Genomic DNA, 6766 nt, shown 5'->3' with positions numbered 1-6766 from the left:
AGCAGGACCTGGCAGGACCTGTGAAAAGAGGAGCCCACATTGGAGTACATTTGCTAGCAGGACTTGTGACCCTGTGGAGGGGCCATGCTAGAGAAATTCATGAGGAACCGGAGGTCATGGGAAGGGCTCACACTGGAGAAGTTTCTGGAGAACTCTCTAGGGGAGGTACCCCACAACAGAGCGGGGAAGAGTGTGAAGAGTTCTACCCCTGTGATAGAAGGGGCAGCAACATACATTCACATGTGATGAACTGACTTCAATCTCTATTCCCTCTCACCCCGCTTTTCTGGTAGAGGGAAAATGGAGAAAATTGGGAGTGAAGTTGAGCCCAGGAAGAAGAGAGAGTCGAGGAAGGGTGTTTTTAAAATTTGGGTTTATTTCTCACTATCCTACTCCATTCTGATTGGTAATAAATTTAAAATAATTTCGGTTCATTTTCCCCAGTCCTCATGTTTTGCCCCTGACAGTAATTAGTGAGTGCTTGCTCCCTGTCTTTATTTCAACCCATGAGGCTTTTGTTATTGTCTCTCCCTGTCCAGCTGAGGAGGGGAGTGACAGAGCAGCATTGGTTGGCACATGCCATCCAGACAGAGTCAAGCTGCCACAGTACCCCTTTTCTTTCCATCTGGCTTCACTTCATTTGTGTTTTCCTCACTTGTACTCTGTGGCAGCCCTTAATGTCAATGCCTGCCCAGCGAGGGCTTCCTGCTAAATATTATCTCTAAGAAACAAAGCAGATACAAATTATGAAGGGCAGAGATAAGGGTGAGTACCCTGCTAGCACACTGAGGATACAGGGCCCACATGGCCAGTTGCTGCATCAGCCATATGATGGCTAAACTGGCTGCAATCCCATAAGTTTCTTTCCCTTCTAGGACAGATGGGAGCTTTTGAACTGATGGGGGGCAGTGAAGCATCGCAGCTTAGTCTTGGACCATTACAAATTATGTAGGAAAGACTATTTGTTGGAAGGAAGCTTCACAGTTTGGAGGGAAAAGAGGAAGAAAATAAAAAGTCAGGGAGATGTGCACCTGATGTACCGCTGAGGAAATGAGAGAAATAAATATAGATTGAACGTGAAGTAACAACTCTGAATCGCATAATTTAAAAAGCTTGAAAATACAGGGAAAAGGTCTGCTGTTCTTGTGTCTAATAAAGCATATGTAAGTTTTGTAATAGATTCTGTGTTTGCAAATTCACAACCTTCATGGCTCAGGCTGATAGTGGACATTATACTGGGTGTCCATTTAAGGCTACTGTGCTATTGCATATAAAAATCAAAAATAGCGCCTCTAATCTCGGCACAACCACTGATTCCTGACCACAGGCCACTGCTTCTACCCAGGATGCTTCAAAGACTGCTGCCCTGGCTATCAATGCCCTGCTTTAACAGCTAGATCCCACATGCTGGCAATGCTCCCAGCACAGGGAGCAGGTCAGCATCTGATTTTTGCTGGCCTCTCCTGGGAAAGCTATGGAAGGTTTCTTCAGAATTATTTTGTTCCTTGCAGCTTTCTGTTAAACAGGCTGACATTGGGTTCGCTGCAGAGAGGGGAATAAAAAAAGAGGCTTTTGTAGCATAACAATGCCGTGTGCTGATGTGCAGTGGGCAATTATGTAACCAACGCTAAATCTTTCTATAATTAGAACAAGCACCTAGTTAGAGTGATCAGAGCTCTTTTGTGTGCGCCTGCACGGGGCTCTGCAAGAAAAACCTTGGCTTGAAAGAAAGATGCTGGCTTGATTTCCCTTCCCTTTTCAACTGGTGAATAAATTAAATCTCAGCTTACCCCAAATTGCTGTGAAAGACAAACTGTGAAAAGAGTTTCCTTTTCATTCCTGTTGAAGACATTTGCATCCCAGGTGTGAATCTCATTAAATGCAGATGCAAACCCAAAGACTCAGCTCTGTCCCAAGAATGAGAGCAACAAGAGCAGCCAGACTGACTGAAGAGGACAAAAGGTCAGCATCAGCCCTCCCTATTGAGAATCGATGTCTTTTTTAGATTCACTTTGATGAAGAACATGACAAGATATCTGCAAAGGTTCACTTATACTAGATATTCGTACATGGAGAGGAGGCATGGGAAAAGAAGACAAAACAGTCCCAGAAAGCAGATGATCCTATGATTTTGTGGACCCAGAGGAGAATCTTAGAGGAGATATGAAAAGGTATGGTGAGAAATTGCTATCAGAACCCCTTGACCCTTGACTCTTCTGATCTCCATCCTGTGGATGGTCAGCAATACAAATATTGAAGCAAATACATCTTCTGCAGCTATAAACAAGTTCAACTCTAAAAATCACTGTAGCAATGCCAATTAGTACAAGTTAAAGATGTGGCTAGTGGGATCACTACTGCTAGAGATCTGTACTTCTCACATATTTTCTGGTTCTTTTCTGATTTGGTCAAGTCACCAGATGAAATATTACAAATATCTATGTATAATGGTTGACAGATGTGCAAAGCAACATGGAAGATAGGAAATGCAGCAACCTCCTACCTGGAGGTAATTCCAGAATATAACATATTCACACAGGTCTTCTGATAGGTCAAACTCACCTCATTCTTGGTCTAACTTAAATGGATATTGGCAGGTCTTGCCTTTATATCAGCAATAGAAAGTTCAGAGCTGATTCTGGAAGCCATAACATTTTAAAATAGCATCTTCTTACCAACCATACTGTACAGAGACAATATTTGGATAAAACATCTCTTGACAAAAACATGCCCATTGCCCCAAAGTCATTCAGTCCCTCTCAGTAGTCACCAAAGTCTGAATGTGACAATAAAAAGTGATGTGCTCCTTGGAGAGCAGCGCTTTACATGAGCAGCAAATTCCACTTCTACCTGTATTTTGTTCCTTTAAGGCCTTTGCTCACCCTTGTTGTGTGGTATCAGTTTAGACAATTGCATGCCACCTCCATACCTCTCTCTCATAATTTCTGTTGGCAAAAAAAATTCCCCTTACTTTATTTGCTAAAGCTTTTGGTGCCTAAGGGGCACTCCACTTCTTCTTGCAGGTTATTGGGAAGGGTCAGTAGGCGAACATGTCCTGTGTGAAATGATCTTATCACCTGGAAGTGGAATGTTTCCAAGACCTTTGCAAAACACCCCCAGAATCTGTGTTTTTTACAGAAGTATATGAGAACATTTTTGCCTGAGAAAGTTTACTTTTCTACAGTATGCAACAAATAACAGAAATTAAACCACCCTTCATTTCAGTAATTCCAGAGAACACAGACATGACTTGAAGAATTTTAAGATTTTTTTACAAAAGCACTAATAAACCTTATGATCTTTTTCCCTCAGCTATAATTATTCCTTCTAAATGCTGCCTATAGCACCTAAAGGAATGTGAAGTACAGGGGTTGTTGATGTGGTTGAATCTTTCTATCTAGTTAAATTTCTTCTCTTTCACTGTTTAGCATCCTACCTGTCCATAATTTATCCCTTGAGTTAAGAAGAGTCGTTTACTTTGATCATTTTTATCCAACTATGTGCAGCAACTGGTAGGCATACAGATATCTGATATTAACAATAGCTTATTACATTACTTTGTATCATCATCTTCATTTGTTACAAGATATTTCATGAACCATTTAATTCTGGATTTGCAAATGTGAAAAGTGCTGAAGTAGATAAAAAAGGTACAGAGGATTTAACAGCCAAAATCTACCCCAAAAGACTCCTCAGAATGCATCAGAAATATGTTCTTAAAACCAGCTGTGATATTCTCATTAAACTAAAAATGTCCCTGCTCCCAACCATGCCAAGACCTCCACAGAGCCTGAACGCCTTACTCACCGTACCAAGGATCATTTTGGCATGATCATTTTGTGAATAGAGATTCATATGGAAATCTGATATCATTATTATCCAGAAAGATATTGTCTGAAAAATATCCTAAAACATATAAAAACAGAAAGGAATTAATACTTTTTGTCTTAGAGAGAGATTTATATTTGGGGAAAATACATTTCAGATTCTCAGAACCATTCCTTGCCTTGTGTTTCTTTTGAGAGAGGCACAGAATAAGCTAAATTGGAAGGGACACACAAGGATCATTGAGTCAAACACTTGGCCCTGCACAGGACACCCCGAGAATCACACCATGTGCCTGAGAGCATTGTCCTGATGCTTCTTGAACTCTGTCAGCCTTGGTGCTGTGACCACTGTCCTGGGGAGCCTATTCCAGTGCCCAACCACCCTCTGGGTGAAAAACCTCTTTCTGATATCCAACCTAAACCTCCCCCAACACAACCTCAGGCCATTCCCTCAGGTCCTGTCACTGGTCAGCACAGAGCAGAGATCAGTGCCTGCCCCTCCTCTTCCCCTCACAAGGAAGCTGTAACTGTAGTGAGGTCTCCCCTCAGTCTTCTCTTCTCCAGGCTGAACAGACCAAGGGACCTCAGCCACTCCTCAGAAGGCTTCACTTCAAGACTCTTCACCATCTTCTTAGTCCTCCTTTGGACATTTTTTAATAGCTTTATTCCTTCTTACATTGTGGTGCCCAAAACCAAACACACTCGAGGTGAGGCTGCACCAGTGTAGAGCAGAACAGAGTATAGCTCTGCCACTTGAACAATTACCAGGTCTGGTTCAGAAAAAGTCCAGACCTAGGAAATACATGAAGATGCACAGAGATCATCAATTCAGAAGGGAATATTAACTTTTCTTCTCCCTCTGTGATTGTGGGAAATTAAGTTTCATCTGACTGTTCCTGTATGGGTCCTGGTTGTTCAGGCTTGCCCAGAGCAGATCTGGTAATCATGAAACTGTCTCTTTCCAGAAGATTTCAGCTTTGATTAGAAGAAAACAAGGGATCGAAAAGTGAGCATTTCCCACAGTTTTTCAAAGGTCGATCACTCTCGTTATGTATTCCAACCTAATTTCTCATTTGAATTTCCCTAATTTCCACTTCCAGTCACTGGTTATTATTTTGCCTTTCTCTCTAAGATTAAGGCGTGGCTTAGTATCTTTCATTTCTAATTTGTACAGGTACCTATACAAGATGGTCAAATCTCTCAATTTTTTGTGATTATCTAAATATACTAAATGTTTTCATTTGCTCACTCAGGTAATTTTTCCTTGTAATATAATGGTCAGAGGACATATAAATGGAGTTAACCTCATTCTAACCTGGCAATAGTAATGTTTGCCTCTTAAACTTCACTGCAAAACAAATTTACTTATTATATTTCCCCTACATCTCCAAGTACAGCCTTTTAATATCTTTATAGTCTTTTAATACCTTTATAGTCTTTTAATCCTCTTCTACCTTCCAGCATTGTTTTAGACAATCGAAGACCAGGACAAAAGTCCCTCTAGAGTTCACTATACCTCTACTTCTACATCCATGGCCTGGATGAGACTTTTTGTTACTTCATAGCACAAGAAATTTGTTCTAAGCTGCTTGTCTCTCATAACCCTCATGGGGCCTTTCCAGAGTCACTGGTTCCCAGCACAGCCTGTACTTAACCCCACATTTCTTACTTGCAGATTTATAAGTTTGCACAATGGCATGTTGAAACACAGCTCATTTAAATGGATTCTACTTACCAAGTCATCTAGCTCACACTGTATGACTTTCTTCCCAGTATCCCTGAACATTTTGCCACTCATTTGGAAACATACAGACTTTATGAATAGCAATTTCAAATTGATAGCAAGCTGGTGAAAATGGTGACTAGTATAAATCATAGTATGTACCTTCCTCTGTAACTTCCTTAGAAATATCTTATGCAGCATTGCTCCACTGCTGATGATTCCTTTGTATGTTGAAATGCCAGCCACTTCCCAACGCCAGTGGCACACCTCTTCAACTGTTGCACAGTGCTAATTCTTTAATCAAAACAACATCAGAAGCAGAAGACAGAAATAATGATGTGATGCTGCATTCCCCTCATATAGCATTAAATAATGCTCCACAGCAAAGGGAGGAGGAGAAATGTCAACGTTGGAGGGATAAAACATAATTTTTTCACTGAGACTGGTAGAACAGCTTTGGCAACTTCAAAGGCAGAAAGAAGGCTCCTGAATCAGGTAGCAATATTGCCAGATATGACAACACCAATACTGTTACTTAATGAGTGACAGAAATGGGTAGAGAGGATGACACATAAGTTTGCTTAGGAAAATTATTGATAAATGGTGGGTGACAAAGTCTTATATCTTTAGCTTTGTCTGCAGTGCTCATAAGACAGCAGCTATCTCAGAGAGAAGAGGAAGTATCTGTCATTCACAGAAGTGGTGACAGAGCTGCTGTCAGCACAATGTTAAGCCAAAAGCTGATTCCCACTGGAGATGACGAGTTTGGGCATAGAGAGACTGCAGAGGATTGCCTTTACCTTCCTCCAAATCTCCCCTGTCCTAGAAGTTGTAGCAGATTAGTTAAGCCTGCAGGAGTAGTTCACCTTTCAGATTAGAATATGGTAAGGAAGACAAAATGATTAGAGGACTGCAAGACAGTTACTCTGCCATATCATATTCCTGCCTCTTATGGTATGATTTTTAATCTCTGATAGACCATGTTGGTTTCCTTAGACATTCCACCCTTTTCTTCCCTTTCTGGCTTCTGTTTCTCTTCTAGGTGAACTGTGTCTGGCTCAATGGGACTCTTCCACCTTTGATTCACTAGATGTGATGTAACAATAGCAACTATTAATTAATAACTGTTTTTGGTTATATATGGTGCTATATATTGCCACTTTAAGTCAAATAGTGATTTTCCTATGTAAAGCTCCACCTACCTCCCATGTATTAC

The sequence above is a fragment of the Sturnus vulgaris genome, chromosome 6, assembly GCF_052056855.1.
Source record: "Sturnus vulgaris isolate bStuVul1 chromosome 6, bStuVul1.hap1, whole genome shotgun sequence".
Taxonomy (NCBI): Eukaryota; Metazoa; Chordata; class Aves; order Passeriformes; family Sturnidae; genus Sturnus; species Sturnus vulgaris.
The sequence above is the reverse complement of the archived record's forward strand: the minus strand, read 5'-3'. Positions refer to the sequence as shown.